General features: G+C 46.7%; 1 long non-coding RNA gene across 1 annotated transcript in view; it reads left to right on the plus strand.

Annotated features, from left to right (window-relative positions):
- The window catches only part of LOC144157950 (uncharacterized), a 100,766-nt gene that overhangs the window by 42,393 nt on the left and 34,526 nt on the right, over window positions 1-23,847 (plus strand). The window contains exon 5 of the long non-coding RNA XR_013319911.1: window positions 22,564-22,649. This is a non-coding gene — a long non-coding RNA (uncharacterized LOC144157950). The remainder of the gene's footprint in view (window positions 1-22,563; window positions 22,650-23,847) is intronic.

Below are 23,847 nucleotides of genomic sequence, written 5' to 3' on the forward strand. Positions count from 1 at the left end.
GTAACCATTGCCAGAACCAGGAAACTGGGACAACCGCCCAGGAATACAAAAGTGTCCTCTTGTAGAGATGAAAGGAAAATGTCGGAGTTATCAAAAGTGAGAGAAGGAAGGTGGAAAACGTTTCTTCGTACAGAATGTGTAATATGAAAAGCAAACGTAATGAAGGTGCAGTTGAAAGGGGAAGATTAAGTTTGGTTATGGTAGAAGCTTCGGTTATCATAAAATCGGCGGTAACTACGGTAGGAACGCATATTACAGTGAGAAAATTGCTTCTTCATCACTTAAGGCGAAACTCGGAATTGACAACCAAGGAAATGCAAATGCGTCAACAAAGAGAGGTGAAATTTAATCGGCACAGTTGTCAACATTTACTCGAGGAAGGTGGAGACTTTAGGAGCCCAGGATATGGCAAAATTCGAGAAAAGTTACACTATAAAAGCTCTTTAATGTGAACTCACCCGCCGCGGTGGCTCAGTGGATTAGGCGTTGTGCTGCTGAGCACGAGGACGCAGGTTCAGTTCCGGGCGGTGGCGGCCGCTTTTCTGATAGACGGGAAAGGCAAAAACGCCCGTGTGTACAAGATTTAGGCGCACCATAATGATCCCCGGGTGTTCAAAAGTAATCCGGAGCCCTCCACTACGGCGCGCCTCATCGCCGGCGTTGCGTCGGCGCGTTAAACCCTGCAATCAATCAATCAATCAATCAATCAATCAATCAATCAATCAATCAATCAATCAATCAATCAATCAATCAATCAATCAATCAATCAATCAATCAATCAATCAATCAATAAATCAATCAATCAATCGATGGGAACTCCACGTGGAGGCCACCTTAGTTCGACCTAATGAAAGGGCAAACTAAGGAGACGGAAGCCCAAAAAATGCACAATGCGGCTGTGGAGCAATGGAGCATGTCAGCAATTCAATGCTTGAAAAAGGTCGCGATTGACACCTGCCTTTTATACTTGAAGGCGAAAGCCAGAGCTTCCTTCTCTAACGAGCGAATGTAGCGCAAAGCCTCCTTTTCACGTACTCAAAAACTCAAGTGGCTGGTGGCATTCGATTGTGTCATTATTTTAGAGCAATGTCCGCCCTGGTGCTTCATCGGCCACCACCTCGTGCTCACTGGCAGCGACAGGTCCTACACTTAAAACCGCAGAAATGACGCCATCTGTCACCAAGCCCCGCACCCTGAACTCGTGTGTACATCTACGTATCCCACAAAGAAACTGTTCTAAAACAGCCGCTATGGTGGTGTTAGATTACTTTTACCCTATTTACCTCGTTTATTTGTTTTCTCTCCTTTTCGGAGGGGACCCAGCCTCGCGTGTAGGCAGCGGGGCCGTGCCCAGGCCCAAGCTGCTGGCACGGTGGCTCGAAGTTCAATTAATCCGTGGCAGAGGCCCCTCGCGTTCGAAGTAAGGGGCTTTTTATTACATAGGCGTCTATGGAGGTTGCGCCGGAGCAAATTGTATAATTCGAATTATCTATCAAGTCGAGTTATTGAAGTTCGATTTGAAGAGCTTTTGCTGTACCAAGAAAGGATTTTGACTGCAGAAAGGAATCCCTGTAAAAGCCTAACCGAAATTTTTGCACCATGGAAAAGAGACGTGTTGCAACATCAGGACCAAAATGGCTGGCACATTGAGAACGACGCAAAATATTCGAGTCGTAATTGTGCATTTGCAGTATTCAGGAGGGAAGCACTATTCAGAGGATAAGCTTGATCACGATACCTTGAGTATAAAGATATAAAAGGTGGGAAAGAGGCTGAATAGAAGTAAAGGGAGGTAAACAGAGGTAAAAGGCGAGGCACCATACCGTAACCCTGCTACAGTAGCGGATTCAGGGGTATTGTACGTGAACACCTCGAAAGAACATTCCATTATTCTGTCGTGCTTTTGAAGGCAACGGAATGTATGAAGCACACTAACCTCCTCCATAATCAGAAGAATGGTTATTTCAAAGAAAGACACAGGTGAAAACACCGGATGTTCTTTTATTTTCTATTATATTTTGGATACAAAGGCCTCTACGAGAAAAAATAAAGGTGTTTGTGGTATTGACAAGTGCGTGTCTTTATGAATAGAATGTAGTTATTGAAACTACATTCTGTCTTTGTCATTATCTGGTTCTCTCGTAATAAGGGCGTGGTCATGTCCCAGGTGCGCTCTGATTTGGCTAGAAATGCCATCAGGCGTGAGGTGGCCGTCGTGTTAACTGTTATCTCTGTTGTAGTCGAGCGCCGGGGTGCGTGGGCCGAGGTCACGTCACTGTCTGAACTGCACAAAATGCGACTGTCAAATAAGTGCGGATCTTTTTTGGGTACGGCTACATCGGAGTGGCGTCAGTGTTTCGGTCGCATCAGCGCTCCCCAAGGAGCGGACCCGACAGTGCCCACACGCCACCCCTACAGACGACTGGCCTCCAGTGAGATCCCGAGGCTCCTTCCAACTCCTGGGGTAGCCCAAATGGAGCGGTGAATTCTGCTCCGATGTCGCACCGGCTGTTTAAACACAGCAGCATTCCTCCACAAGCAGGGTCGCAAGGCCTCACCTACCTGTGCACACTGCCCGGACCCCAAGACCTTGGAGCATGTCCTCTGTGCCTGCCCTACGCATTCTGGCGCCCGGCACAAACGCGTGTCTGGGTACCGGTGGCTAGGGCTGCCCTCGAGCCCCGCACAGGACATTCTGCATCTTCGGTGACCTCTCATCCTGCAACGAGAGGACTTCAGGTTTCCTGATGGCGTACCTCGAATTGTGGGGCCTCAACACTGCCCCTGAACTGTCAAAGCTTAAATCCTCCCACCACCCACCGTACTCTTTCCTTCTTCTCCTGTTATGTGTGTGTGCGAGTGAGTTTATATGTAAATAGTCTGCATATCGGCCGCGAATGTAAGCATATGGTCAGCACATAAACCTGTTTTTCGCTTATTATTGCTTATCTCATCTTACTATTCTATTGCCCTTTCATTGACATTTTTGTTATTTCTAAACCCTGCCTGGCAAGGCCTGTGACCGCTGTTTAAAAAAAGGTAAAACTTCGCCATGTAAATAATATCCGTTCGATAAACAGTTCCTCTCTTTTTATCTGTGACATTTGCTAGTATTTGCGCGTATAACGCCCTTGTTCAAAATGTGAAGTAATAATGATGATATCGACATAAAAAGAAGGACTTCACGTTTCGCGGCAAACGAATCCTGGACGGGCGGAACAAGAAACAGTGCATCCATTTTAATTGGGCTACCTTTCGAGATCGTCTGCTTCAATACGGCCCCCACATATCACTTGCAGCAATGGCTGAAATTATACGGAACTCTTCTGCTGTTGGATTGGAAACTATTATATGCGATGATGATTCCCCTACCTTTGACAATCACCTCGCCATCCTATGGAAGCAAATGGAGTACCTCATCCAGCCCTACCGCTCTACTGGAAAAAGGCACAACATACCCGACGTATCAGATATCAGTACAATGTCATTAACCAATACTAAAAAGAACTATGAAGCGACAACTGGGCAAATCTGCGCTACATCCTCGGGAAAACACCAGGTTATGTTTCTTTATGGAAACTTTACCGAAGCCTTGGTGACAAAAAAATTGGCCGCGTATCTGCCCCTTTCGTTGCAAATGTCGAGAAACGACGATAGTCTTTCTCAAAATTTGCCAAGTAAATGCCTCCCTTCGCTTTCCCGCTCACCTGTTATGTTCCTCTTGTGTCGCGCTCCTCCCAAAGTAAACGCGCTAAAGTTTTTCTCAAGTCGATTTGAGTTTACGGTATACCACTTCCACAAGCCGGGTGTATCGGTGCCAGCGTTGCCGTACGGCGGAGACGCGCGTGAATTGAGGCAACCTATTACAATGTTCATAGAATCACGTAGCTTTAGTCTACGTGCGTTCCAAGCAGAACATGGAACCTATCTAGTGAAACCTTTCGTAACTGCTGCGGCTTGATTTCTTAAAATTTCCTAAGAAGCTATAGTGGCGCGGGCAACAGCAGGCGATGGTGTGAATGTTTTTCTGCAGTGAAGGTATTTTTTCATTTCGCAAAAATCAAGCACCTCGCAATTTTTTTACAAAGCAACACTGTAAATATCCCATGTGTATCAATTTTCGGCTTTATATTTGCGTAATGTCTTGTTTTGGTGCAGCAATGTTGACAAACACGAACATAAAAACTTGACTTAGACGCTTAGATTTGGCTGTGGGTATATGAGACTATTGCGCAGACTCCGTTTCCCTTTGGCCGGGCGGCTGAATCGAGTCACATACGGACAGACAGACAGACAGACAGACAGACAGACAGACAGACAAAAATGTCTGGGTTTAAGAAGCCCAAAGAAGACTATCGTGTTTAAAGGAGCCATGAAGAGAAAACACAAGTTTGGTTCATTCAAAAGATTGTCTCGTTAGAATCATACTGACACCACTTTTAACGTAAACTTCGCTCAAATAAGCTACATAATTAGGAAAAACGGGAATGGTCATGCGACCCACCAGCTCATTTCCCGCAACAGAACCTGTGATGTCACATGGGCTATGCTCTGCGATTGGCGGAGGCTGGCAGAAGCAGACGCAAATTAGGTAGAGCTCACAAACTAGACGAACGAGCGATTTGCGCTTAAATTTAGGGCACATTCTTTACAAAGCAATAGGAATGATGGGGCAAACAGTGGAAGTTACGAAAGCACATGTAAACATAGAAGTACTGATGCGTTCTGCTGTTCGTACTGCGCACAGCATGCTTTGGTTTAGCTGCACAGCACTATGGGGCTTGGGGTTGTCTCAGACGACACTGGCCGATTGACGCAAGCAACGGTGTCTTACGTGACCCCATTTGTCGAGCGAGCACTGTTTCAGGGAACGAATATTTTCTCCCAGAACAAAAACAAGCCAGGTTTAAATGCGGGCAAAAACAAACCAAACGCTTGCCACGGTATGGTGGCGCCATCTAGGTTACGGAACGTAAAGAAACGCGGGAACAAACCAACACCGCTACAGGGTGGAGACAACCTTTGAACGGTCCCGTGCCGCCGCAATTGGGCCAACGGGCTCAACGCGTTATTCTTTTCGTTTCCCACGAGACCTAGCAACGCGAAACAGACAATATGATTCAAACTTCTTCAGTAAACCGTGTTGCGGCGATAATTTTAGCGCGGTTTTGACACAATGACATGCTTCGGCGACGAGCGAGCAACCGAACATGGCGGCGCCAGCGTTACGTGTCTCTACCCTGTACGGCGGATGCGTGAATGAAGGTACTCTAGGCTGCAGAGCGGTCGGTTCCCGTGATGTCACTGGGACCACGAAAACGCACGATTGAGCGGGAAAATCAAAATTTTAACCTAAATTGTTTAATTTCTCAGTGAATAAAGCACCGTTTGTATCCGGACAAGCGCTGGGGGCACTATAAAACACGAAATCTTTCGAATAAAACCAACTTGCATTTTCTCTTCATGGCTCCTTTAAAAAAGCAGTGAGACACCAATAATTAGCACCATCGTGCTGAGCAACATCAATCCCGTGGACATCAAAGAGTTACTGCTAAAAAGCTTCTTTCCACACGTATCACTAACTCTCCCACCCCCACTATCCGAAACCCCAATCCCGGAACCATGCTCCGACCTTGTAAGCCCCTTTACCATCGCTGAACTTTCGACAGCTATTCGTCAAGGTATTCCGAAGTCTGCCCTCGGACACGACGGCATACAATGGACCCACCACCGCAACCTTACAGAACCAGCACGATACGAACTCTTCGAACAAATCAACGATTCCTGGGAAACCGGGCAGGTACCTCCGCATCTCAAGCTATCCCTCATCTCTCCCATACCGAAACCTAACAAAAAACAGACCTCTCCCAACGTTTTTCCCATATTTTGCGAACCTCCCTCACACCTGTCCTATGCAAACTCATCGAACGACTCATCAACAATCGAATAGTGCACTACCTGGAGTATGTCAAACCATATCTTCACCCATAGCAAACTGGTTTCCGCCCGAATCTCGGCACTACCGACAGCCTATGCCTGCTGTCACGTTTCATTAATCACTCAAGCTGTTCGAGACTCCCGGACTATGTACTCGCACTGGATCTCCGAAAGGCCTTTGACTTTGTTAGCCGGAGCGTCATCCTCGATGAGCTTGCTAAGGCCTTTCCTAACCAACGAGCACAGACATGGGTTAGAAACTTCCTAGAAGCCCGCCCCACCAAGCTTAAAGGAAAATTCCGAGGTTGGACCCCTCGTACCTTCTTCCTCGGCAGAGGAGTTCCTCAAGGCTCGATCCTCAGTCCCACACTCTTTAATCTAGCCATGACTAGGATCGCCCGGAACCTTCAACGAGAAACTAGTGCGAGGTTTACTATTTATGCGGACGATATCACAATATGGACCGAGTCAAGGGACTGTCCCAATGAACTAACTATGATTACGGCCCTGCAAAATGCAGTAGCAATTATTGAATCTACCCTACCGGATCTCGGGCTTTCCTCAGCCCATAATAAAACAGAGTTTCTGTCAGTTTTTTCCGCAGTCCAGCTCCTGAATTTAGTCCGCCTTGCATCATGGTTGGCACCACACCGATCACAGCCCAACGCGAGCACATTCGCCTACTAGGTATCCCCGTCGGTTACAAAAGTAGCCAGACTATACGGCTCAACCAACTAAAACAGAAATGGAATTAAACTCAACATGCCATTCGAAGAGTATCTAATAAGGATGAAGGAGCTAAGCAAAAAGCAGTGCAGACACTTGCTTGCACCGTCGCAGTCGGTATTCTTACATATGGAGCCCAATCATACACTTTGAATTGTACCCAACGGCGCGCTCTTCGTACCATCACTGGCTTACCACGCCATACACAAATCTCTAACCTCCAATCTGCGTCTGCACTTCGACCAATTGAAAAAAATTATTCAAGAGCAAACCGATCAATAGAACATCAAGCGGAAACTTACCCATCAAGGTGCCATACTAAAGGCCTAGGATAAGCAAGATCGCTTCCCCTTACCTGATTTCCCGATACCCATTCCTCCGTGGCAACGACCTCTCCTGACCGAACTCACAACAACCCACCCCATCACCCGCACAACGGCTGTTTCTAGACAAAAACGTTGTCAGAGCCTATTCGCCACAAAACAAACCAACGAAATCGACATTTATACCGTTGCAAGCCTGACACCACCAAATGTTGGAACTGGGTGGGTCTTCCCAGATGACCCAATAATCCTAGGAACCCGGCACTCCAAAATTACTGTCACAACCACGGAAGCGCAACTACTCGCCATTACCCGTGCTATTAACTACCTAATGTACGACCACCATCAACCCATACCAAGAAAGATCACAATATTAATCGATTGCTACGAAGTATATCCAGAACTTCGACGACCATTTTCAATGCACCAAACAATGGCCCTACAAAAAATGGCCCTACAACTGTATGGCATTCAAGTCCGCATAGACTGGATTCCTGGCCATGATTCGGCGGCATCAGTGAATCAGGCAGCCCACGAAGCTGCGCAGAAGGCTTTCCCTTTTCTCTCCTCCGCTGACCCCGCCGTCGCTCAGCCTTCAGACCTTCCTGAATGCTTGGACAGGACCCAACGTACTAGCGTACCCCGCGCCATCCGCATACACCAGTACAAACACGAAAATAAACTCCGACTCAAGCAACTTACGCCGAGGGATCACGTTTCCAACAGATCCCCCCAAGAAATATTTATTAGCAAATTCTATACAGATGCATCATTTCACCGGGAACAGTTCGCAAATGATACTAACCCTTATCAGCCCGAAATGTCCATACTGTCAGCAGGCCATCAAGGCAGATTAGCACCAGCTGGTGTGCATATGCCCCAAATTCTCGCAATACCGGAATTTCACTTCCCCAAACCCAGATCCCTCAAATTATATCTATCCCCTCACATTAGCTGAACACACCATTAACCTTACCATACGGTTCGCCACTGAGAGCGGTCTAGCGCGAGTTACATAGCGGCGGCCTACGCCAGTGAATGGAACATTCAATGCTGATGCCGCCTCCCGACGACCACGAACTCATAGGAGCCCCCGTCAACCAAGAATACTCCACTCCCAAATACCCCACAAGGCCTCCGACCTTCCCTTTTTGAATAAAAGATTTCACAACAGCAACGACTGACAGCGGGCTCTTAATCAGGGGTCTTAACGTCAAGCTTGGTGGTGGAAAGAGTTGTCTGATAAAATGACGGTCCTGAAACGTTAAGGAGGCCAGGAACCTAAAACGTGCCCCTCTCGAGCAAGGGCAGCGTCTTCGCGCCGTGTGCGGGGAAAGGGAACTTCATTCTCGGTGTTTTTCTCTGATGGTATACAACAAGTAGTCTGCAGAAACAAATGGAAGACGGCAATAATTGTTCCTGCAAGGCAAATAGCGCAGACGCACGCGCTCCCCGCGACCATGAACCATACATATGATCAGCTAATTGCGCACAAGATGTAAACCAGCCTTTTAGATGCGGCTGCATCTCATTCACTGGCCTTGTCCCTCCATACGGCGTTGTTGTCCGTCCACACTCCTACCCCTACACTATAAAAAAAATAATAGTTAGCGCCTCCCGGTTTCGATCCCACGACCCTGTGGGCGGAACGCGAGGTACGTGGTGCTCTTCCCACTGCGCCCCAAAACCGAGACAGAATCAAATGCTACGAACGTGCCTTATATCCTTGACTCATTCGAACTACGTCAAGATGCTACTGATACAACGCATGATGGGGCAATGATTAACACTTGCAATAAAAGGAAAGAAGCTCCCACTTACAGCAACAATGATGGAGTAAAGGTCGTTGCGACAGCGAAGCCCCAAGCATACCACTTAGAGAGATTGACCAAGATTGGCCAATAAAACATAATAATAATCATAAAACATAATAATCATGCGCGTTCTCCACGTGTTTTACGCGATTTCAGAATCAGTCCAACGGAAACACCAAGTGAACCCCACGACGCGTCGCATTTACACAGGGTTCCCCTCGCGGGGAGGTGGGCGCAATTTTTTATTCCGAACATTTACAGCAAGCCGCCATCTACGCTAGGAGAAATCGATCGCGTCTTTACAACCGTGAAGCGGAGCACAAAACGACAGGCCTTGAGTGTTGTTGTGAATTTGAATACCCATCATACCACCTTGGGGAATGAGCGCGATAACAAAAAGGGGCAGAATATCCATGGCGCCATCCGGAATAACACTCAGGATTTGCGGAATGCAATCGACACTCCTACGAGAATATGGAATAGTGTCCCCTGACTCTGCGCTAACAGACGGCAGTAAATATATCTCGAAATGCCTAGGAGAAAGACTCTGCAGTGATAATTATGTAATTCAACTGCAACATCTGCATCACAAAACCCAAGTGCACGGAAAATAAATTCCCCACGTAACCGATAGCCAGAAATTTCTAGCAACTGCCCCAACGAACCCCATTCATGACATTGAATAATGGACAGAAGAAATATTCGAACCCACAAAAAAGCAAACTAAAGTACTGCCGCTCACCCGGGATCATACCGCCGTAAATGGCCACCCACTGCACGTTTGCTAGGCAATCAATCAATAATTCAATCGGTTTATTTCCCAGAAATACACCTGGAGAGGTTCATGGGCTAAAAGCAGACTTAACCGCTTGACTTGGCCCACGAACCCTTACACAACAGTGTCAGTATGACGCAGGGAGCTTTTATACAAACTCTAACAAAATGAAACATATGGATACACAATGATTTTCACACAATTTAATACACAGCAGGTAACAGTTTCGGTACATAATTTTGAAAAAAATGCAATTTCACAAATTCAAACAAAATGTAAATATGCAACGTCATAACGCTCTGAAGTATAAAACATTAAAATGTATAAAAATGTATAAAATTTATAAAAACGCATCAAGAAAATTGGAATGGGAGGGGAATGTATAAACAAGAGAAATAACTGAAGAAATGGGGTATCAGCAAAACCATTTGCACTGCAAAGAGTGATGTTTATCAATCAATACATGGGTGTTTCCAGTTTACTCAATGGTGGTAAAAAACACTTTTAGCGGTCCTAAAGAAAAATTAGCTGCAAAATCGTATCTATTTAGAATTAATGGCAAGTTGTGCTATAGTGATCGCAACTTGTAGTTATCACGCAATTTTCGCAGGTACCAGTTGTCTCTGTTACGGGTATTTTATAGGGTGAGTTTGGGCCTGGAGTGATGCCGAATGTATGAGAAAGTTTTTTATTGGTAGCGAAGAAAAATAGAAGGAGTGGAGAATTCGGAAGTCGTACATGTAATTTGCCTTGATTACGTTATAACGCAGAAAGAAAGTACGAGTGGAACATGAATAATCAAGGTTTGCAATATGGCGAACTGCTTTCCTTTGTCAGATAAGTAGTTTATTGATGTTTTACTTAGTTGTAGTAGTCCATACTAAGCTGCAGTAATTTATATACGAGGCAAATAAAGCATTGTAGATGTTCAGTTTAACGTTTTCTGGGAAGAATCGTCGCGTGCGGGCTCTCGCGCCGGCTACAGAAGAGAGTTTCGTACAGGTGGTATCTACATGTTTAGTCCATCAAAGCTGGGATTGGAACGTTACACCGAGGATCTAGTGATCATTTACTAATTCTACATCTTTGGCATATTTGAGTGTATATTTCAGTTCAACTCTTGATTTGATTGATTGTAGGGTTTAACGCGCCGACGCAACGCAGGCGATGAGGCGCGCCGTAGTGGAGGGCTCCGGATTAATTTCGACCACCTGGGGATCTTTAACGTGCGCCGAAATCTCGTACACACGGGCATTTTTGCTTTTCGCCTCCATCAGAAAAGCGGCCGCCGCGGCCGGGAATCGAACCCGCGACCTCGTGCTCAGCAGCGCAACGCCTTAGCCACTGAGCCACCGCGGCGGGTACCAGTTCAACTCTTCTGTTTTTAGCTCGGAATAAAACTGATTTAGTTTTCGTCGGATTAACCTTAATTCTATTTGAACTTGACCAATGAAATAATTTATCCAAAACCGCGTTACATTTGAGCATTAGACTACTCCCATAAAAAATGTTGCGTTTAAGTCAATGTGCGTAATATCATTTATATATACATAAAAAGCAGGGGACTTAGCACGCAGCCTTGACGAACACCATTTAAAATTGGTAGAAAAATAGACTGTTCACCAGAAATATACACTGACTGCACTCTGTTTCCTAGATACGATTTCATAAGTGTTAGGGGCTTCCCACGAATTCCTGATTGCGATAACTTTTCAGCTAAAATATTATGGTTTAGACAGTCGAAGGCTTTACTAAAATCAATAAAGAGTGCTAAAGTGAACTTATTGTTTTCTATATTTGACAATATGTGCGCTTTAATAGTTTGCAAGGCTGTTTCAGTGGACCTTCCTTTGCGAAAACCGAATTGTGCATCCCTAATGAGACTTCTTGCTTCAAGATAATATAAACATACGCGAAAATATTACTTTTTCTAGAAATTTGGAGAAGACTGGTATGAAAGATATGGGCCTGTAATTTTTAGCATTATTTTTGTCTCCATGCCTAAAAATTACCGTTATTCTTGCTCGCTTTATTTTATCTGGAAACACCGCATGAGTTAGAAATGGGGCGTACTTAACAGGTTTAACTTGAATGTTGTCTGTATCCAATGCTCAACTATTTTTTAAGTTCTGTATACTTCCAAATCATCAGTAGGCTCCAAAAAAAAAAACGCTTCCAGTAGGACCACTAATAGGTATTTGAAGAGCAGTAGTTTCACCATCTGGTACGTCAATGTTTGTAAAGTACCTATTGAAGTAATCTGCAAGAATTTTCCCAGATAGTTTATGGCCATTCTGGACTATGCTTTCGATTGGTGTGTTTATTTTGCCGCGGCCTAGAGAGCCATTTATTAGTTTCCAAGCAACTTCTGGTTGTTTTCAACAAATGTCTTCAAACAACTGGTGGTGATATGCTGCCTTAGCTTGTCTTAGCTGATTGTTGAGTTTGTTTCGTGCTTTTTTGAAAGCTGTCAAGGTATCTACAGATTGTGTTTTAAGAAAGAGATCGTAAAGTTAATTTTTTTTATTATTTTGTTTTTATTTTTTATATGTTCCACCGTAATCTATGGTTTCCTTATTTTGTTTTTACGGGAAAGAGCCTTAAAAGGAAAGTGGGCTGCATACATTTTAAGGAATGCTGCAAGAAAACGTGAATATGCAAGATTCGGATCTGTTATTTCGATGAGGCGAGACCAGTTATAAGCGACAACTTCTAATTTAAAGGATTTAAGGGTTCTGGCCGTTATATGTTGTGTAAGGAATGGTTTACGTTGAAAATTTCTGGTTTGATTTTTACTATGATAGAACATGCATATTGGACAATGGTAACTTATATCTGATGTAATCGTCCAGCGATCGGACACAAGCGTATCGGCATTGGTTATTAAGAGATCCAGGCCACTTGAAGTGGCCTGGGTGACGCGTGTTGGGGTATTAATCAAATTTACGAAACCAGCGGATTGTAACGTCATCAGTAAACTACCACCCAATACACTGTCATGTAATATATTTACGTTCATATCACCTCCACATTATATATAAAAAAACGTTTTTACTAACATAACCCAAGAACTTCTCAATAAACTGTAGGAAACATGGTATGTTCCCATTTGGTGGACGATATATTGCACATATAATTTCTGTATTAGATTTTAAGGTAAACAATTCATAGTCCTCACTGATTGTTGAGAACTAGGGAACTAAGTCGTAATATCTGGAAGAGTGTACGTAGATAGCAACACCACCTCCTCGTCTGCCAGTTGTATTAATGAAAAACATTTTATAGCCATCTAATTGGAGCATACTTTCGTCATTACTATACCAAGTTTGGGTGAGCATGATTACATTTAAATGAAAAGAAAACTGGTTAAGGAAATACTCTAAGTTATCATTTTTGTTGTTTGCAGAACGAGCGTTCACGTGCAGAATGGAGTTATGGGACTGCGGCGGGGACGGAAGGGATTCAGACAAGGCTAACTGGCGGATCATTCAGGGACAGCGTTTTGTTTCACTGGCGTGGTAGCAGGCAAGCTAGGGGTCATTTTGGCAAGATCACGTTCATCGGATATCAGTAGAGGGTCGGAATTGTCAGTTTGTGTCACAAAGATTTTCCCATTGTAGCTCGAAACCGATTTCCAGAGGCATTCGTCTTCTTGTTTCACAGCCATTCCCAGAAGCCTTTTCAGAGCAGGACATAAATGTTCATTCACGTACACAGGGGCCACGGTGTTGAGACCAATGTCCCTGCGGTTGATCCTCGTTTTCTTTTCCTTCTTTAGAACCGAGTGGCGTTTTGTCCGCGATTTCAATTGAACAATGATGTCGATTTTAAGGGATCGCGAGTGGCCACCCTGTGACAAACCTCAACGTCAGAGGCAGCTATACTCTCACTAATTGCCGTCTCTATCATGGACACGATGTCGAAAACGGATTCATTTTCACTCTTGGGAACACCATGTATCTCAAGATTTGTGCAACGCGAATACTGCTCTGACTGAGTGAGTCGTCTCTCGAGGTGGAACGCTTTCCTTTCAAGGCCGTCACATTTTGCCTTCAGTTCCTGCTTCTCTTGCGTTCGTTGCTTGGTTATTGATTGTTCAGTCTTAAGTCGCATTTTTAGGTCCGTAATTTCCTCGTGGGCATATTCAATGCTTTTTTTTCAGAGCTTCTTGCTCCTGGCATAAATCTCGTATGTCACGCTTCAAGTCACGTTCGAGGGTTTCCTTAAATATTTGGTTCAGCTCGTCCTTAAATTTCCGAAATTCCGCTTTTATTTCGTCTCTGATCTTAGCTGACTCTTAGCTGATCTTAGCTGACTCTAATCTTAGCTTGAGGAGGGTTAGAAAAACGAGGAAGAGATTGCAAAGATCACAAAGTGCGGCTCAGAATCGCTCTACTAGCGCCAGAAGCATCAGGATACGCTTGTAAACTCAGATCACAAAAATTGGCCTGATTTCTGAACGAAGTATCAAGGCACACTCCGCACTCGATGCACGTAGCATTTCTCTCCTTCGATTCGTAAGGGGTACCATGGAAAGCAAATCAGCAACAGCCTATAAACTAAAACGTATTATCTACAAATACGACGGCGCGGAAGAAGGTGTCTGAGTAAATCGAGAAACCGTGGCACGATGGAGCTATCACGATCGCGTTCCCTCTTGAGCCATATATCAATGCTCTCAAACATAAAATGGACACTTCCTTCACTATAGTGAAAATTGAAGCAGCGATTCGAGAGAGGCAAAGAAAAGCTGAAGGAAAGGCAGGAATGTTACCCAGGCTACGGCCTAGTATGCTATCCTGTTCGGCGGAAGGGGGAACAATGAGGAAAAAGTGGGAAAGCGAAAAAGAAGAGGGAAAGGTACAGACATAGCGTAGAGTGGTGTGTCCAGCGGTATAGACACTATATACAAAGTTCAGTGAGCTCATAGAGGGTAGTCTTTTGCGCTACAGTCTTCTGTGCGATTCCGTCGTTTTGAGAACACACAGGAGCGCTTTTGCGCCTTGTTCGTAGATGACAGAAAAGGCCAGAGGCCTAGTGTTGCCTCCTCAGAGAACGGGCACCGAGAGTCTAGTTTCAGTAGAGTCGAAGAGACTAGGCTTCTTTCCGGTGAAAACCGTGGACACTCGCGTAGGACATGCCGTATGGTCTCTGGTGCGTCACAGACTTTGCTCGCATCACTGGCTGCCATTCCAATCAAATAGAAGTAAAAATTTGTGAATGCGACTCCAAGTCAGAGACGACAAAGAATGGTTGCATCAGATCGTGCGAGGCTTATTGGAAGGTGGCGCTGAAGATGCGGGTACAGGGCATGAATACAAGCGCTCATGAACTCTTGGGTAGTCCATTCGGATAGCGTGGTGTCCTGAGCAAGTTTGTGGAGATTCCTAGCTCCATCCGTCCTGGATAACGGAATGAACATGGTCTCCGTTTTTTGGTGTGCCGAGCGGGCGGCAGCGTCCGCACTTCCGTTTCCGACAATGCCGCAATGATTGGGAAGCCACTGAAAGGCAATTTCATGACCCGCTTGCGTGGCATGGTCGTAAAGAACTCTTATCTCGGCCAGCAGATGTTCATGAGATCCGCGGCACACGGCAGACTGGAGCGATTGAAGCGCAGGCTCTGAATTGCAGAAGATCGCCTATCTTCGGCATGAAGTTTGTTCAACGGTGTGAAGTGCACAGCGGATGGCGGTAGGTTCTGCAGCCGTGGAAGTGGTGAGATGGGCTTTTTGAATTCTGTGGACATGGACATTCGTGGCATAACAACGGCTCCAGCAGAACCAGATGTTGTTACAGAGCCATCGGTGTAAATATGGGTGTGGTCACTGTATCTCTCGTGCAAATAAATCAAGAATTAGCTGATGTAGTGCCAGCGTTGGAAAATTCTGCTTCTTTGTTAAGTCTGGGATAGGAAGGGATGTTAGAGGCTGCGTCGTATACCAAAGTGGGAGTGGTGGCCTCATCAGAGGCGTATAGTTGGACGGCATGCTGGTGATGCTGGAAGCTACAACCATTGCGAAAGACGCACGGGAGCCTTTCGATGGCATACTAGCAAGGTGATGATCAGGCCGCCTGGTTAGGTGCCTAATGTGCGCCCTGAGTGTTTCAATTGTCACGTAAGTGGGCAAGGGGTGATCACGAGCCACAGCAGTGGTTGCAGCTGTTGACGCGCACCGTGGTAGGCCAATGCAAGTTCGGAGAACCTGCGCTTGTATGCCTTGCAGTTGTTGACTATTGGTCAGCACGTACCTGAACGTACAGGCAGGCTGTACCTAGGGAGCCCAAGAATAGTGCATCGTACAGCTGAAACATTGACTTCATAGCCGCTCCTCACGTCTTGCCGCCGATGAACTGGAGAATGTGGGCCACTGCAGACAGCCTCTTCTTCAAACAGCGAACGTGTAGGCTCCAAGAAAGGTTTCTGTTGACAACCACGCCGAGAAACTTGTGATACTTCACATTAGAGATCCTTTCGCCATTAACTGTCAAAGGGTATGCATACATAGGCTTCCGTGAGAACGCAAGCACTGCGCATTTGTTGGAAGAAACTTCCAACCCTTGCTTGTACAAATAGGTGTTGGTCAAATGTGCAGCCTTTTCCAGGCACGCGAGCACGTCCCGTCGAGTTACTCCATCTGCCCAGATACAAATATCATCCGCGTAAATAGACAGATGAACTGTTTTTGGGAGGGAACTTGCGAGGCCGATGAGTGTGAGATTGAACAAGGTGGTGCTCAAAACGCCTCCCTGGAGACACCCCGTTGGGTATAGTGTACTGACGTTCGGTCATCTTGAGTCATTACAAGGAATGACCTCCCCGAGAGGTAACTTCGCACCCACTGGTAGACTCGGCCGCCAAGCCCCACTGCCTGCAGTGCTTTAAGAATGTCATCGTGATCCACGTTGTCATACGATCCTTTTACGTTCAGAAAGGGTGCAGCGCATATGCGCTTGATGTGTCTGCTGCTGCACAAAGGTTACCAGGTCAATAACGCAATCGATAGAAGAGCGGCCACGACGGAAACGAGCCATGTATTCAGGGTAGACGTTGTAGTGCTTCAGGAACCACACCAGGCGTGCAAGGATAGCTCGTTCCATAAGCTTTCCAACGCAACTGGCAAGTGCTATGGGTCGGTATGCAACCGGGTCCAGCAGAGATTTTCCAGGTTTCAGTAGGGGAGCAAGGCGGCTAGAGCTCCATTTTTCAGGGACTGTGCCATCACGCCATAGTTCGTTGAAATATTTCAAAAGGGCATGCCGGTCGCAGTTGCCAAGGTGACAGACAGCAGCATGGGTGACTCCACCCGGTAGAGGCGATGACGATTGGGCGCAGAGAGCCAATGCCGGCTCGAGCTCTTCCATTAAAATCGGGACGTTCATCCGAGAATCCCGCAAAGCGGGAATGTCAGTGGCAAGTAATGAACCAGCACGGCCTGTTTCACTGGCGATACGAACACAGAAGGCCTCTGCTACTTCGAGCTCTCCGCGTTTCTGGTGAAGAGCCAGAGCCTTGAATCGGGTGCGCTGTTTGCGGGGGTCGTTAACCCTAGCACAGTTCGCCATATTAAAAAAAAACCTTCTGAGGGTTGAGTGATCCACAAAAGGACTCCCAATGCTGTGAATGCGCTTCAATAATGTGGCGTCGTATCTTCTTTTGCGTCCTTCTCACATCTCTTAAATCTTGAAGAAACATCGTACGTCTGTATCTTCGTTTGGAGCGCTGATGGACAGCTCTAAGGCGTTCCAGCTTTATGCCGTGCTCTGTGTTTTTAGGAGACAGCCGGACGGAACCTTTGCAAGTATCTAGCGTGCTTCCAATGGCAGACCCCTCATCTCCAGGCTCATCGTCCCCGCAAAAATCTTCCATCTCGGACTAAAATTGTGACTATTTGGTAACCCGAATAACATTGGGGTTGAAGCGACTTTGTAGTCCATGAATCTTTAAATAGGTCGGAATATGGTCGCTTCCATGGGATTCGAGGTTTAACAAAAAATACTACGCCTTCCGAACACAAGATTCACAACATGCTACTTCAAAACCTGTACACCGCAGCGTTAGAGACCCTTCTAGATTTCATTAATGAACATTGGACAACCGTCAATATGCGTCCTCCAGGGAGGCGTGCAGATATCCACTTGATGCTCAAACCTGAAAAGACCGCTAACCGCAGCTAATCTGCAACCTATTCCCCTCAGGTGTTGTGTTGGAAAGTTCAAGATACATATGGTGCAAAATCGCCTCTCCTGCTACATTAAAGACAATGAAAATAAATTTTAAATACGTTCTAGGCTGTATTTGCCGCTGATATTTTCCAGATGATGAATGTGTCCACACCAGTCTATCTCCGACGTTATCTCACCTTCAAAAGTTTGTGTCTGTACCCCTTTCAATTCCCGGCCGGGACACTGCTTTTCGAATGGAGGCGAAAAGCAAAACTTCCGGCGTGTTCAAGATTTCCGCGGACGTTAAAGGTTTTCAGGAGGTCAAAATTAATCCGGTGTCCTCTACTACGGCGCGCCTCATCGCCTGCCTTGCGTCACCGCGTTAAACCCTACAATCAATCAAACCAAAATCGGATTTCGGAAATAAGCTGAGGGCTAACATGGAAGAGTGGCTGAAAAAGAAAGGCATAAGCTTTCGGACTGCATGACAAAGTAGTTAGTGCTTCGGTTTCGAACCATTTTACCACCGATTACCGGAAAATCTTGTACTGTGGGTGCGAGATGGACCACGGATAAATACTGTTGATCGTGTAGTTCAGCTTCCGGACACGTTCGCCGCACGCCAAGTCCGCAGAGGCTGAAAGACAGCCAAAAAGAGTTAAGGAGGAGGCCTAACAAGACAGAGCCGAAAGGCAGAGCTTCTCAGGAAGACGGTGGAATTGGCAAAGTCGTTTGTGTCGGATAGTAAGACGGGCCGGTAAAAACAAAAGAACACAGACGCAGACGTGCAGCGCCGAAAGAAAGCTCTTGAAGCGCGCAAACAGTCCGCGTGTGACAATAGGGGCGAGAGAGGGCATTTCGCTGCGCATTGCCAAAGGGGCAAACTCGCATTTCACGTAATAGACGATAGCGAGGATAGCAGGCGGTTTCTGGAGCCGTACGTACTTGAGCTTGTGGTCAACGGTAAGCCGTGCCGAGTTCTTCACGACTCCGTGGTGAGGGCAGATATGGTCTACCCTTCGTAGGTTGAACCGGATCACCTGACGGGACAGAGTGTTCGGCTGAAACAGGCCGTAGCAGCACGGAACGTGCGCCTGTCGATTGTGAAAGTTAGCATCGGAGGTCCGTTTGGTGAACTTGTCGCGCAGGCGGTGGTATCCCCCCAACTTCTTCCGGAATACAGATACCTATTTTTGAACAGGTCCGATCAGCTGTTTTGCGACAAGCTGTGCAATTTCGAAGAACTGCCGAGGAAATAATCAACTGAACTCAAGTAAGGACAGTGTCGCTATCTCTGGGAAGAACGAAGAGACCGAGAAAGATAGCGCAGATAGCGCATTTTCAGAGGCTCACGACAGAGGGCAGCCTACGTCCACTGAAAGTAAGGCCCCTAGACAGAGCGAAGAAGTGTCAGCGTCATGTTCAGAGGCTCAGGTTTACGGGAAGCCTCCGAAAGGGCTACCGCCCCGAGCACGCGCAGTTCGCGAGCTAACGATATTTTCCATGAAAGTGTGAATGGTGATGCTAGCGAAAGGAGGCAACACGCACCCGTAGAAACGAAAGGTGGTTCTAAATACGCGAATTCAGAACAAGCGCGACGCTGTGGCAGAGACAGCAGTCGAGACAGTGACCGGTTTTCATGGTGCAGCTAAGCGTAACGACGACGCCATCACTGAGCGAGTCGTTAGCGTTCTGCGACAAACTCACACTCGATATCGAGCTACGACCAACGGAGTTCGTAGCGATTTCGGCGTCTCTTGAGGCTGAGCCAACTTCTGAGACAGCGCCGACGGGACCTAGTGTAGCCTTGGCAGCCGGCATACAGAGCGGAAAACACCCTTCGGTGTTCGCTCACCGACGTTGTCGCCATAATGGCAAAGCACGACCACGGAGGCAAAACTTTAAGGCACACGTTCAGCAAGAATTCTAGTGTGCGCCTGCCGTGTGGCAGCGCCGAACGCACGCATTATGCAGGTCTCCGTGGACCTCGGAGCTAAAGAGAACAAAGCACACGCCTTGCTCGAGCGGTGGAAACTTGGGCAGTTTTCTCCGCGCACTCGAGATACTCTTTTGAAAATGACTGATGTCCTCTGAACCGGTCGCAGTCGCTTTCAGAGAACTGGGGCACATAAAGTGTGATTCGAAAGGGGAAAGCTCAGGGTAATGATGAGAGATCAAATCGTAATTCTTAGCGGAAGAAGTGGCCTGTAGACGCCTGACTTCATGAATTGCGTTGTTTTTCGTGAAGCAGGTTTTGGGCAATTAGATTACGTTTCTTTTAAAGACGATAGTCTTTCTTGGGCTACTTAAACGCAGAAATTTTGGTCTGTCTGTATGTCTGTATGTCTGTCCGTCTATCTGTCTGTGACTCGATTCAGCCACCCGGCCGAAGCGAAACAATGCCTGCACAATAGTCTTATATAGTCACAGCTAAATGTGCCCGTCTAAGTCCAGTGTAATGTTCATACTTGTCAATATTGTTGAAGAACAACAAGGCATTACGCATATATAAGACAACAAATTAATACACAAGTGATATTTGCAGCGTTCCTTTATAAAAAATCGTACAAGTTTGATTTTGGCGAGATTAAATACTTCATCAACTGAAGACAAAAATATCACTCAGCCGTCTCCTGCTGTCGCCCGCGCCATATAGCTTCTGGCGGCATTTCAAGAAATCAAGTGGCAAGAGTTACGAAAGGTTCCACTAGATAGGTTCCACGTTCTCCTTGGAACGCACGTGGACTAGGAAAACGCGGTTCTATAAACGTTCAAGTAGGGCGCCTCGATTCACAAGCGTCTCCGCCGTACGGCAGCGTTGGCATCGAGACACCCGGTTTGGAGCAGTGGAACGCGGGAAATTTAAAATGATTTAAGCAAACCTTTGGGGTCTTTACCTTGGGAGGAGCGCGACGCAACAGGAACAACATAAGAGGTGAGCGGGAAAGCGAAGGGAGGCATTTACTTGGCAAAAGTCGATAAACACTATCGTCTTTTGACGACATTTGCAACGAAAGGAGCAGATACGCGGCCAATTTTTTGTGTGGGACATTTCCAATCAAGCGAAATGTCATCTTTCAAGTTAGTGCGGTTGGCTAACGCACTGCTGTGCTAAAGTGTAACTATTGTAGTTAGTCATTTGCGTATTGTTTCGCAACGAAGAGCGTGATAGACCTTCATTGTGGATTTGTCTTCGAACTTTCTGGCGATGCGCTTGTGTCCTTTTGTGTTGTTCTCTTGCTCGCCTCACGAGCCAGGGACGCTCCTGGGAGGCCACTATTCGTTCTCTGACCGGACCGGTAAAGCCCCAGCCCGGTGTCTTACAGTCCAGGCCTGGAGTCTAGCATCTGTTCGAGAGCATCTTTCAGGACAACGGTTGAAGACCATTATCCTTTGTGATCTCGGACCCCCGGCGGAGAAGCTGTCACGATTCAGCGCGTTGCTCTGCTGCAAGTTTGTGCAGCGCTCTCGTGCTTTGTGGCAGAGCCTACCACTACGTGTGCCTTCCACGTGCGCCTCTCTGTCGATGACTCAAGCTTGCAGCGACTGCCATCAAATGACAACATGCTGAATAACGGCCGCCGCAAGGGTGCCTCACTGTCACCGTGATTCAAACTTAGGCGGTGGCCCACGCGGCGAGTCGAGACATCCCCAAAGGACGCGGACGCCGCATCGAGATATCCTCTCTCCCATTTCTCAGACACAGCGTGCGCCGCTAATACCGACACCTCACGAACTCTGGAAACAGCGTTGTGAGGGTCTGTATTATGTTCGCGCCGTGCGTAAAAAGCGGGCGAGAACATATTTGACTACTAGCACTTTGTGCATAAATACGAGGCCCCAAGCGGAGTACTGCGTTCGTTTGGGAGCAGCGAATTAATGCTGTCACTGTGCTCGAGTCCTGTACCATAGCATAACCCATAAGGGCATTGTTTGTGTCTTGTTTTGGATCATCTCTTCCCATGCAGTAAACCAGATAAGCTTGGCTTCGGCTTCTTCTTGTGGTACCGAGGCAGCAACGTCTCCTGGCCACTCTTCACCGCGCTACCTCGCATAAAGAAGGCGACGGAGCCCCGTTTGTGAAGGAACGCCTTTCCGTATGCAATAACGGGCTGCCATCGGTGGAATGGCAGCGTCGTAACACTGGACTCAGGCATTGAATTAAAGGCGTGGTTAGAGGTCTATGGGGGAAGCCATGGTCCCCCAGTGGACAGAAAAGGTAGCAGTAGTAGTAGCAGTTGCTGATGTTAATGATGTTGACAATGATGATGCTCGTCTTCGATTTGCTTACGGCTTTTCTGATGGAGCCGAAAAGCAAAAACGCCCGTGTGTGCGAGATTTCGGCGCACGTTAAAGATCCCCAAGGTGGTCAAAATTAATCCGGAGCCCTCCACTACGGCGCGCCTCATCGCCTGCGTTGCGTCGGCGCGTTAAACCCTACAATCAATCAATCGATTTGCTTACGCTCGCTGTGACTGTTCATTCACAAGTGGGCAAGAAAAGGTTTTAGCAATGCTGAACCAGGTTGACATGTGGCATATGCCATAAAAAATTCAGTTTGGAATGACGAACAAATCGAAGAAACCCGACAGCTCAACGATGCAGAAAACACAAAATGACATTAAAACCAGTATGAGATCAGTAGGGCGCTTGTAGGTTCACCTTAAAGACCTGGAATTGTTCTCTCCTTTTCAGCGTTACCCACACACTAAGGCTGTATGCTTTGGTGAACTGCCTAATTTAAGTAGTGCGCTAGATAAGCTTAATAACTTTAGCACTGAAGCAACACAGAATGGCTCAATAAACGGTTCGCTTTCTTTCAGGAGCGAAAGGACTGGCTAATCAATCCCCCGTTCGGGATATCCTCCCATTGGATAATTGAGGCAAGCGTGGACGACGCAACCAAACCGTAAGTATTTTGTGTCCTGCCAATCGGTGTTATAAATAATGTGGCAAGAAAAGGGCTGATCGAAACCTATACATTTTTTCTTAAAAGAAAGCTCCATAAAGGGCATTTATTTTCTATATAAAACAGGTGCGCCATACAGGTTTTGATCTTTAACTCTTTACCCCTGCCCAACCAACTGGTGCTAATATTTTCTTTCGATTCGGGTAGGACACACCATTTGAGTTACACCTTGCAAGAGAACTCCCTCAGAAGTGGCCGTGGCATACGAACCTATAAGCAGGGTTCAACGGCTTAAACTATTGCGAGAAGGGCTGTAATAGGTGGCCGGAAAAAGCAGGTAACGGGGGTATACACTGGTAGCAAAACAGCAAATTCATCTTACCCGAACATTGACGATTAAACAGTTTCGTTAGCCTCTTAACGCGTGTTTTTCGTTTTCTTCGCTTTCTTTTATAAAAAATGTACACGGTTAACTTCACCAGTCGTAGTAAAAAATACCTAACTTTTTCCCTGTGCCTTTTCTGGCGTTGTAGGCTTCCGGCCTTCCTTTCGGTATTTTATCAATCAGCCCCTCACTCTTAGTCATATTGTTACCTGTCGGTGTTGAGTGATGACGACGAAGACGAGGGAAGTTTTGGGGCTTTTAAAGGAAGATGAAGGTCCTGTCAGATGCCGACCTGCGTTGTTATCTACCGTAAATACTGAGAATAGGGTGAATATATTGGATTCCCTCTTCTTTTACCCTCGTAACATCTTTTGGTGGAATGTGCGGACTCGTTCCCCTCCGGCGGCCAAGCTCTGCATCGTCTCTCCGTGGACCCAAGGGTTCAGTTGGGTTTCCAGGCTCTACCAAACATCACGGAGCTACGCAGTCGGCGCATATATTCTGTGATAACATTGCACCAAGGCACTCAAGCATATTCGACAATGGCTCTTCCTCCTATCTGTAGTATCCGGGGTTTTCGCATCTCAGCGTTTCGGTGGTTCTACCACTAGGGGGCTACGGCGCGGATATATATGTGACGTCACTCTGAATAAACGCTCTTTTTTGGCTTGACTCTTCGACTCGAGCGTTGGTCTCCTGCTTCGCCCTTCGGGGCCGTCACGGACGCGACACCACAATAGCGCACCCGTCGCAAGAACCGTCCAAAATGTAAGCGCTCGACATTCCTGCAGTAACATGTAAGCCGCCGAACAG

The sequence above is a fragment of the Haemaphysalis longicornis genome, unplaced genomic scaffold, assembly GCF_048455015.1.
Source record: "Haemaphysalis longicornis isolate Haplotype H1 unplaced genomic scaffold, Haemaphysalis longicornis Haplotype H1 scaffold_10, whole genome shotgun sequence".
NCBI classification, from domain to species: Eukaryota; Metazoa; Arthropoda; class Arachnida; order Ixodida; family Ixodidae; genus Haemaphysalis; species Haemaphysalis longicornis.